The sequence below is a fragment of the Pseudopipra pipra genome, chromosome 5 (assembly GCF_036250125.1).
Source record: "Pseudopipra pipra isolate bDixPip1 chromosome 5, bDixPip1.hap1, whole genome shotgun sequence".
NCBI classification, from domain to species: domain Eukaryota; kingdom Metazoa; phylum Chordata; class Aves; order Passeriformes; family Pipridae; genus Pseudopipra; species Pseudopipra pipra.
This window is the reverse complement of record NC_087553.1, coordinates 40382841-40394507: the sequence shown is the minus strand read 5'-3', so window position 1 is coordinate 40394507 and position 11667 is coordinate 40382841. Positions and strand designations below refer to the sequence as shown.

The following is an 11667-nucleotide window of genomic DNA, read 5'->3' as shown; positions in this document are numbered from 1 at the left end:
CACTATTCTTCATTTACACTTTTAAAACACTTATGTTGCTGTGACAATCTTGTTCCTTAATCTGATAAGCAATTCAGAGTACTGTGCTTTCACAAAAGCTATGTTGTGAAACAGCTATTCCTTGCTTTATCTGAAGTAACTGCAGTAATAGAATAGTCTCTTAAAGACAGAAGAAAATAGATTAAAAAATGAGACCCCTGTAAATATATGCTGACATTTACAATTTAAATTGCAGTAGTGTCCATTGCCTGTTCTTCCCCAGCTTAGAAAAACAAAGGCAAATTTTGCTCCTCAAAGTAGTTATCAAAGGGTAGGGAGAGAGACAAATCACAATATAAAGGGAGGACTATATTATATGAACAAACAATGGGATTTTGGCCAAGGATAAGGAAAAGGGTTAGCTCAGTAAGAGATTTTAGCAGATGAATTTCAAGGGTCATAGAACATCCCCAAGAGATAAGAAAAAGAATTAATTCAAGATAGTTTGGAGGAAGAAGACAGCAGAGTGACTGAGAATTTTCCTCAACAATGGAAAGTGAAAGAGTTGGGAAAAAAGTCTTGAAGTTAAGTTTCAGTCAAGCTTGTGATTAACTCACTGTTTAAACAATTTTGATTAGCAAATGGCAATACATCAAGAAGATGCAATGAAGAGAGGTTAAGAAACAGAACTGCATAATGGAAGCTATGTTAGAAGTGAAGATGATGAACTAGTAGAACTGATAATTATCTGTTGAAAAACCTCAGGCTGAAGCTGTATCAACAGATACGAAGACACAGAGAAACTGTAGTTTCACATCTCTGAAATATCTCAAGGTACTATTCAGATAGACAGGTATTCCCACTCTGTGTGACTAATTCTTCTGAGAATGGAGAAATACCAAATAAAAATCATGTTGAAGCACAAAGAATGATAAAAATATCTCACACACCTATGTTTCAAAAATAACAGATATTTTTCTTTAGTGTTGAAGTTTTCTTTCGTGCTCCATGATCCAAAGCACATTCTGATCTAGTAAGCACTCTCTTGCTGGAACAACCGAGTCTCCGAGCTAAAAATCAACCCCTTTCAGCCCAGTCACCTTAAAAGACAAGAACTTTGCTGCTTCTCTGAAACCAAATCATCCTCCTAGGTTGACCAAATGACACGTGGCTCCCTTCGGGACAAATTTCTAGAAAAATTCACAGCTAGTTGGCATGCAGCCAGCACAATATTCCCTGGCACCTCATACCCATTTAACTTCAGAGTCTTCTGGCACAAGCCAGCTCTGCATTCTGTCCCAGAGGTGGCTGTATTTCAGCAGTAATGAAACTGCAATACATACAGTGCCACATTATTCACTCCGACACCCATGCAGCCCCAGTGAAAACAATGCAGGCAAAGTTAGAAAAATTACATGAAGGTGACCAAAAGCAGCCCTGCCAAGTTTTTATTAAAGAATAATTTAAAAAAATATTACTTTGTTTTCCCCAAATAATCGATCAACCCCCACCTTACTCCCCCACTAATTCCACAGAACTTTTTAACAAATTTTGTCAATATTTTCCTCCTCATCTTCCATCAGAGGGAATCTTCTGTGTTCCCTTGTTCCTCACAAGAGCCATGATATTATTACACAACTCACTGTGTTAATGATGAGCAGGCTGAATTACCTCCAGCTAAACATTGGTCATTGAAATAAGAGGTTTTCAAAGTACAGGCGGACAACTGGTAAATTGGGAGACAGAAGGACAAGGGCTACAGTGCTTTGAAAGGTCTCTGATGTAAAAGTTTATGGGCATAAGCAGGTCTCTTCTGGTTTTTGTTCAGTAAGCAGGTGGCTGAGTATTTGATGTCCTTCTTTTAAAAATTCCAGCTCAATGCTGGGCACAGGCAGGCCCACTAAGACAGGCTGGTGCATCTCTGTTGTTGCTACTCAACACAACAGCACCGTGGCCATATCTCCCCCATTTCACCCGTATCCCTGGTTCTCTGCAGAGTTGCTCTGGCATAGAGGCACCTCCACACTTGCTCAGCTGCTCGAGTGACCGTCAGTGATTAGGCACATAAGAAACTCTTAGCAAGCTGAGCAGAACAAGCCCTGTAAAGTACTGGATGAGTATGCTTAACAAGCACACCAATTGCTATTTGCCAGTCACACTGATATGAGTAAAGCTGGTTTAAGAATTGTGCTGAGGATTAGCTAGATGATTCACAGGAAAATCCAAAATTAAGGGCCCAATTTACATTCAACGTATGTGGCTGAGAGAGTTGGGAAAAGGCAACACTCGGCCTCTTGCTTAGAATGGATCCTAATTGCCTATTTCTTCTAGTTACAGTAAGCAATCTCCAAGCATGTCTATATTAAGCAAAACATATGTGTATACACATGGATACACACTTCTTTGAAAATACTACATTCCAGATACCCCTGTATGAAACTCAGAATGCCAAGATCTGCTCATGGGAGATTTACTCAGACTCCCAAAGGCCCCTTCCTGTTTTCTCACTGTATAGCAAAGAAGAGGATTTGCCCCAGTGCCTATAAAACAGAACAATTAAAGGCACACTGTAAAATATTGTTACGTCAACGACATACATCTGTTCCCGGAACACTGCTAGTTATTTGTGATTAACCTAGTTCACTGAAGAAAGTTGTGAGAGCAGAGGATATATTTCTGGGTGCTGATAATAATATCTACTGACAGAAAAGACTAAGGACACAAAGGTTTTTCTATCTGGTGAGTAAACATGCTACACAGCTAATAATTGCATGAGACGCTTTTACAATTTTTACTTGAGAGGCTGTATTTTATCTATTTTGACATCTCTCATTAATGATTTTTGCCCTGCATAGGATCCTCCACTGAGAAAGGACTGGTTTCTATGGACTTTATTTCTAACAACCAGAGCTCTCTTGCATTATCCGTCATTTACAGGGATTCATTATCAAAGTACTGCACAAGGGTTTAAGCCGTAAAACACCAAGAGATTTGTCTGGACTTTGGAAGAGATTTTATGAAGTTCGAGATTTGGGAGCAACACTGTAAAAGAAAAATATTTTTTAAATGCGTCACTTTCTGGATGCCTTGAATCTGGATGAAGCCACCCCTACCAAGGGCAGCTCATTTCAGCGTTTCAGCTCATTTCGGTCATTCTTTGACTGCTCTTAGCTCCAGCGTCTCCCACACAGTCACTGGAAGCTGTATGGTCTCTCTTTCCTATCTCTGCCCTACAGAGAGCGTGTGCTTCCTCTACACCCACTCTCCTTGCCAGAAGCCTCACTGCAACTTCCTGTCAGTTTTACACACTCTGCTGCGGACTTCCTCTGAGCACAAGTTTTATCTGAACGTTCCACGTTAACTATTTGCTTACTGTTTCCTAGAAACTTAAGCGGTCATTTATTTTTAACCTTTATCAGCTAAACTCTACGTAACTGGAAAATATTAGTGACACTCCGGGGGCAAAAAAAGAGCGACTTGCATTATTTAGGACTGAAATAAGAGAAAGGCTAGGAAATACCATAATTATTTGCAGGCAATGGGCATCCTGCTTTGTATCAGCAAGGCTAATGATAGGCTGTTCACATCCAGAGGCGTAATGATCCACATAAATCCAGCAGCATGTGGCATTTCGGAAACACCCTTCACCAGTGGATCTCAGCACCCTTTTACAAACGCGAGAAAAACTGCACTGGCATTTGCGCTTGCAGCTCTTTATGTTCTTAATTAACGTAAAGCAACCATAACGTGCTTTAGACGCACCTCTGAGCTGTAACTAACCCACAGCTCCAAGATGAAGAACGCGGGGACACGGGCGATGCCACCACAACTCAACTCGCTCCCCTCACGCCCCGGGGCCTCGCCCCTCGCCCCCTCCTGCGCCGCCCCAGGGCCGGGGGCGGGGCGGCCGCGCGCCTGCGCAGGGGGCGGTGCGGCGGGGTCACCCCTCCCTCGCTCCCTCCGCCCGCCCCTCCCTCCGCCCCCGCCGCGCCAGAGCGAGGCTGGGCGTGCGGCGTCACGGCGACGGCCCCGAGCCGCGCCCCGGCACAGGCGGCGAGCGGAGCTCAGCGCAGCGCGGCGGGGCGGGCGCGGCGCAGCGGCATCGGCCGGCGAGGCGGCGGGGAGCGGAGGCGCTGTCCGGTGGGTCGCGGAGGGCAGCGCGGGTGGGCCGGGCCGGGCCGCCGTGGCGGGGAGCGGCTCCGCGCCTCTGGTACAGGTGGCGGGGAGGGGAGGAGAGGAGAGGGGAAGGGAGGGTTTAGATGGGGTGGGGGCGGCGGCGGTGGCGCTGGGAGGGGGGCGGCGGGGAGCGGCGCTATGAGGGAAGGGGCACCAGCCTGGAACATGGCGGAGGAGGAACCGGGAGCCGCCGCTGCGTCCGGCCTCGGGCACGGGGGGACCCGGCGGGGGTGGGGGTTGCAGGGCGGCGAGGGGCAGCTGCCGCGGCCCGGCCCGGGGCCCGGCCCTGCCTTTCGCCGCCGCCCCCCGCCCGCCGGTCCCCAGAGCAGAAGTTGGAGCGGAAGCGGAAAGTTGTAACCCCGCGGGTCGGGGCCGCGACGTGGGGCCCGGGCGGCCGCGGGGAGGGGCGGGTGACGCCCGGCTCGGCCCTGCCGCGGGCGGGGAAGGGGACGGTCCCCGGCGGCCGCCGGCGTTGTCAGCGGGAAGTCCGAGCCGAGCCCCACCTAGTCCGGCCGCCGGGAGAAGCCGCTCGCTCTTTCCGGCCGGTGTGTGCGGGCGGGGCGGGGGGGTCGGGCCGGGCGGGCAGCCCGCAGGGATTGTGCCGGGGGTGGCCATGGAGCGGGACAAGCGGGCAGCGCCCTGGCCAGCGAGCTTCCCTCTGGCTTATCGCAAAATGAAAAGGGGATGACAGGGATGTTTGTCTCGTCTAAGCACCCCACCACCACTCGTGTCAAAGCAAATGGAAGAATTTGACTGACACTTCCTGCGCCAAACCCGTCAGATGGACCTGAGATCCTTGTACCCTTCTGGTCGCGTTTGTGAAGGAGCGGTGGAAGGAAACCAAAGTTTGCAGAGAGGAAAATAAAATCAAATCCAACTGTTTTCGCACTGGCCCCAGATTACAAAAGAGGATAAGAAACCAAGGTTTTCTGTGAAAAAACAACAGTGTGCTCTTACTCCCATTTCCATCTTAAAGGGATGGGTTGTGCTGCTCAGGGTAAAGGAAACAAAAAAAAGAAAGTCTTTTTCTGTACTGTTTCGGGGTATGGTAGTACGGTGAAACAGTTCCAAGAGAGAGGGTGTGTCAGAGATGCCCAGCTGTGTGAAAAACACACAGGTCGCGTGTATGTTTTTGCATTTACATGTTTTGATTAGTGTAATTTGTAATTTTCAGCATATAACAGCTACATCTTACCCAAGTGTGAGATGTGTAGACAGTGTTTGACAGTAAAGTATACATTGAAACTACTGTTATAAAAAAGGAGACAAGAAACACTCTTCTTTTTCATTAATTATAATTAAAAGGAAAAAAGCAATTGCATTGCCTTAAAGAGCAGCCATTCAGAAATAAATGTATTTCCCTTTGGAAAGAGTTTCTTTTCACCTCTATGGAAAACTTTAAACGTTAGTCAAATTATTACCTTTTGGATGACTTTCCTCTGTATTAAAATTGCAAGCTTTTGTGAGGAAAAAACCAACCAAACTTGCTACAGTCAAGTATTTTCACTTTCTTTATTCATTGCACCTTTTTTTACTCTCACTGAAAGTATATCCTGTAGACTTCATTCCAGATAAAAATGAGCTAAGTGAGTAGTGCGGGTTACCTTGTCTGTTCACAATGAAGGCTTTGCAAAAATAAACTTTCTAACTAATTAGATGCAGTGTTTTATTTCCTTGGTACCTTTATGTTTTCAGGCATGCTTCTTGTAGCGGTGTGAACTACTTCAGTTTTAACTTAGAGCTGTAGTGCAAAATTCTGTTACTGTCTGTACCCATGTAACTGAGTTTTGAGTTGCGCTGTGCAATATAAGTGCCATGTATCTTTTTTGCAGCAAAGATGATCATACTTGGAGCACCTGTCTGCCTGGGGGTGAAATAATCTGCAAAACAGAGTTGAAAGACTATAAGTGTAAAACCAGAACTTGTATATAGGGGGACAAGAAACCCCGGTAGTCTTTTTTTTTTTTAACTCTCTGTACCTGTGCGTCATGCTTCTATTACTATGTGCTTGCACCAGATAAGCTTTCTGAGTGGAATTAAAATTGTGCTATTTTGTTCCAAAGCTCTGCTGTAGGACAGTTCATCAAAAATAAATCTGAAGTGAGCCATGACAGTTCTTTTTGTGCTGTGCCAGTTTTGCACAGTAAAACTGACTGTCTTTTTAATTGAGAGCCTTTCTGGAGCAGAGGCAAACAGATGGGAATCTAGGTGAGGGCCTACCAAAGGAGAAAGAAATTGCTCGTATGGCGAGGAATGAAGTGTGCTGAAGACTCCACTGTAGCTTGTGATCTAACAGTTAGTAAATGTGACAGGGAACTAAAATAAACAGTTGTCCACCTATCATCTGGGATGTGGGAAGTGCAAGAGTCACAGAAGTACTTGAGTACTTGATGCTTACTGCTATAGTGCCAATCCTGTCATCCGCAGAGCTCTGCTGGCTGCTCGGGGTTAGGTATAGAGAGGTGCTTTTAAGGATAAGAATATCTTAGAGATAAAAACAGGCACTCTCTTGACCTTGGGTGTATGCTAAGAGGGTAGGTGGATCCTTTATGAATTGGTTGGTCTAAGTAATGCTTAGATGACTTTCAGATACTTTACTGACATTTGTGTGTTCTTCAGGTTAGGCTCAAGTTGTTGTGAGCTTTAATCAAAATTGCTCTCTTAGTAAACAGATCACTAAGCATACCTTGTGCAACAGAAGTTCATGTTTAGCTTGTGGTTGCAAATGCTGCCATTCCTTTACCTCAGAACAAATCCAAAAGCAGACCGAAGACCACTGTATGGTGTCAGTGTGCTGAATCCCTGCTGAGTTGGGGCAGGCTTCTGCTGTGTTCTGTAGCATCTAGGTCAGGTAGAGGGATATTTTAGACAGCCTTCTTGTTCAGAGAGATTAAAGGAGTATCCGCAGTAACTACACCTTTATATTTGAAGGCAAACTTTGTTTTCCTGCTCAGATATCATTAAGGCGGTCTGTTTCCATTCTTGCATAGACCAGGGAAAAAAAGAAGTATTTTTGTACTCAAATGCCATTAATAGGAGATTTGTTTTCAAGTTGACTTGAGTTTTCAAAGTTGTTTAACAGGTGACTGTAGTAGAGCTTTAGTATCTCAGAGCATCTAATGTATGGCTTTCTCCTTAGGGCCTGTCAACTGAGTGAGACAGGCGTAGTAGAAGCCGTACTTTGATGAAGCTATGGCAGTTTGCTTGTAGTAGGGAAAACACTATATGGAGAAAGTCAAAGACTTGTCAGCTGGTACAAACTGTTTCTTCATGGAGCAGTTGAATGAGGTTACCTTCAAAAGCAGCAGTAGGTTCTTTCTTGAAACTCATCTGTGAAGCTTTAGAATGCCTAAAGAAACACTGGACAACTAAAAGTGATAAAGGTTTTTTTATTTTTATGTGTCTGCCTATGCATGCTGTTGTGAGCTCCTGACAACTGCATGTTCTCTCTTCTAGCAGCAAGGAAAGGGAGGAAGGCTGTAAACACCAGGTTAGAAATCTGCCTGTGAAGCAACTTTTGAAATATAAAATGATTTGGGGGCCCTCTAGCTATTCAGGATGCTCTTTTTTCAAGAATAGTGTTTTAACAGTGATTTTTACTACTGAAGCAGTAGAGTGAAAGTCACTATAAGACCCTAGAGGACCATGTGTTGCAGAGTTAAAGGAACTTTGTAGAGGTGAACCAGGAAGAAGAAGAGACATTTGGCAATATCTCGTACACTGTCCCAGTCAACTCCCCAGTTATTAATCTAAGGAATTGACGTTATTTGAAGTAAATCCCTGCTATGCAGCTACAAAAAGAGACTGCCAATTCAGCCCACATGGTTAGTTCATTCCTGGCTAAGGGAGGAAGGCCAGACCATAGTGCAGGAGTAGGACAGCCTAGCCCTTCCAATGGATTGGTGTTTGCATCCTGTGGCAGACAAGCAGCATCTCGTGTTTCTCTCCAGTTTGAGATTCTCTTCAGGAAATCTGTACTTTCTTAGATCACTTGGTATCATTCCTGCAGCTGTTGCAACAGAGGAAGGTGTGCTAAATCTGAATGACTTGACCGGGTCTTCTGTAAAAAGGATATTGTATGCCACTGTTACTCATTCGTGAAATAATTTTCAATGTAACTCTAATTGTAGAGCTGTGAGAAACTTTATGTCATTAAATTTTCGGACAGCATTGAACTGGAACGGGAGAACAGTTTATTTTCATAACTGAGGACAAACTTAAAGCAGGGATCCATAGTTAAAATTCTTTTTCATAGAAAGAGAATGTGCTCTTTGCATCAAGATTTGTTGACATCAAAGTGAATGTTACTCTTACTTGCTTTAATTATAGCACTTGTTATTAAGTCAGTTAGTACCTGATTTTGGTAGGTAATCCAGATTAAAGGAGAAGATGCATTTCAACAATATTTCCATTAGTATGGCCTACTCCAAAACTTTTTGAGACATTAGATGGTGAAAACTTTTTCTCAAATGAATTTGCTATCTATTGCCCAAATAATGTATGTTGTCTAGCCTCATCTTCAGTTAGTCTGAAATAATTTGTGAACACAGTCCCTGCAACTGTTTTTGTTTCTCTTCATTAGTTGTCTTAGCTTTTGAGGTCTTGTCCTATTTTTTTCCACTCGCAGTCTCTGTTTCTGCAACCTAACCAGTTATGCTTCACTTTTTTTCTATGTTTGCAGTGGAGTCTGAAGTAAAGTTTCTTAAAAACATGCTTTGTATATCAGGAAGAAGAAAAAAAAAAAGTATGACCACATCTGTGTTAAAAGTGAACTTCAGATACTTCTGAGTTACCTGTGTGGAGTTCCAGAGGGGAGAGGTACAGGAGACAGAAGGAGGATCCGTGTGTTACTATAAGTGACACTTCAGCACTACTGAAAAACAAGTGGTTTTGGTAGTTGCAGACCAGCTACTTTGATTTTTCTAGAGGTTTCATGTATGGTCAGTATTTTTTGAGATGAATGTAGGAAACTGAACAGTAGCTGGACTACATCAGAACCCAGACTATAGTGATAGGTAAGTTGTGCAATTGTACAGTCCTTGCTTGCAGTTAATCAAACTTCTAGAGCACCTGGTCTAATACTTCCCCAAAAAGTGATTTGTTAGAAGACTAGAGGAAAGTTGCAAAGTATTTTATTTTTTCTGGATGTGGAGAAGGGTAAACTGGAATGTGGAAAGGAAGTAATATCTTAAGTGGAAGTTACCTAAAAATCTTACTTTCTGCAATACGGTATTTAGGACTAGATTTATTTATTTATTTATAAGATGACATTTACAGTTGAGACTGAGTTGTGAATGCCAGGCTAGATGGGGCCCTGAGCAACCTGATCTAGTGGGTGGTATCCCTTCCCATGGCCAGTGGAACTACATCATCTTTTAGGTCCCTTCCAATCCAAGCCTTTCTGTGTGTATGGCTGTGTGTCCAGGCTTGCCTGGGGCAGCCCAACAGCATAGTGTGGACAAACCTCTTTTATTAATCTTGCAATTTGTTAGGTTGTTAGAGGTTGTAAGATGCAGTCAGTAACCCTCCTGTGGTCTTTCACTCTGAAGCTACTTACAAGGTAACATTCTGAAAACTTGATGTACAAGATGACCCATAAACATAGCCTACTTGGCTTCATGTGATTTACTTTTGCATCTAATATTGCTGAAGGATTTTCTTTGGGTAGGGAGAGTGTATAAATTAATATGTCATGCAAAATCTGACTCTTACACTTAACTCTAACTTCTAGAGTTATCCTTATTCATACTAACTATATAAATATGTATCATACTGTCTTTCTGTGACCCTTCTGACTTGTTTAAAATGGAGATTTGGTGGGCAGTAGACATTCTTTCAGTGTGGTGATTTTACTGCCATTCAGGGAATGGTCCTTTTGTTGTTTGCTGTCTATTGTTTTTGTTAGAAGCGTACAGAAAATGCAATATCCTTTCATGGGTTTTATGGTGAGCAGCATCAGAAATGAGTTCATAGCAAGTGTGAACTCACCTTCAGAATTCTCACAAATATAATACCAATCCAGAGATGAATTTCTAAGGTAGTTTTATATTAACAAATATATAGTTTGAGATGCCTTGGACTTGTGTTCTTTGTGGGCTGTGAAAGTTGTGTTCAAAAATCCAACCTCAACTGACATTAGTTATTTGAGAATGTACCATACTTCTAGAAAGTGCCAAATTGTCATCTTAGGACTTGGTGGAATCTAAGAGACTGTAGTAGTCCTTTGACATCAAGATGGAACAGTGGAAGAGGCAAGAATAGCTGACCATCATACTGGAGGATATCACTCTTCCATTTTTCTGATATATCTTTTTTCACTTAGTAGCAGATTAGATGAGATCTCACCAGAGACGAGACACACTGGCACTTAATCATCATGGGCATTGAGTAAGTTTGGAGGCCATTAGAGAAGTCTGTGATACTATAATAAACAGGCATTCATAACTAATTTTTTAACTGGATGCTTGGTCTTGAAACATTCTTACATTTAGTGTACAATTTTCTACTTGCTTTTTATAACTGAATACTAGAAAGGGAAACAAGCATTTCTGAATTATAGCTATGTTATACCTGTGCTCATTGTATGTTCTTATTTTATTGTTACCTTTTAGCCTTTCTTTATATTTAAGCAAGTCCATGGCTTATATTTTTAATGATCCTCTTTTGTTTTGGGTTTTTTCTGATCTCCCTAAACCATTTATTTCAGGAAATGCCCAAAGCTAAGTTGAGGTTCAGCCAGAGATCTCGCATAGAAAACTTAAGTGTGGTAGCTGAAGTTCTGCAAAGACAGAGTAGCTGAAAAGGAGGGTTTACGATTAAGTGCTTAGGCCACTGTGTGTGCTTGTGTCTGGCATCCTTTTGATCTGTGTGTTGCTTTTCATCAAACTCTGAAGAGTAATCTCAGAAGAAAAGTGCTGTATCAATGTGAGTAGGAATTAGAGTGAGAAATAAGAATATTTCACATGAAGCCTGGAATGAAAAGATCAAATAGGTTGTACAGTTTTATTCCTGAAGAACAAAGAGTACTGATGCTACCTCTTCCTTTTCTGCTAGAAATCTGAATCCCGTTTAGCCAGGAAAACAGTGAGGAAGCAACATTAGGTGCATGTTAGTTTGAACTTAGTTTAACTGCAGTGACCAATATTTTGAACAATATGCAGTCTTGCTAACTAGTCCTGGTTCTAGCCAGAGGCACAATCTTAAGATGCAGTTTCCAAAAATGTTTTTCAAAGGCAAATATGTCAGCTTGAAAATATTTGTATTTACAAGTAATGCAATTCTTCCATTACTTAATCTTATTGTGAGGCTACTTTTTAAATGAAATTTGGTGCTATAAGTTTCACAGAGGAAAACTGAAGCCTCTTTTCCAAGCTGAATGCTGAATCTGCTGTGACAGTAAAAGTGAAAATAAGGAATGTTCACAGACTTGCCAACAGAAGGCTGAAGTCACAGATCACAAGAACCTAAACAGAGTGTGCATTGGGTAAACTGCAAGCACCCTAAGCAATGTGA

General features: G+C 42.8%; 1 protein-coding gene across 2 annotated transcripts in view; it reads left to right on the top strand.

Moving 5' to 3' along the window:
• Positions 1-3982: 3982 nt before the first annotated feature.
• The window catches only part of RAP1B (RAP1B, member of RAS oncogene family), a 31079-nt gene continuing 23394 nt past the window's right edge, over positions 3983-11667 (top strand). Inside the window, exon 1 of one of the 2 annotated variants that reach the window (XM_064655713.1) lies at positions 3983-4119. The gene's annotated coding sequence lies outside the window, so the exon portion shown is untranslated. The remainder of the gene's footprint in view (positions 4120-11667) is intronic. The other variant, XM_064655714.1, reaches the window with a different exon arrangement.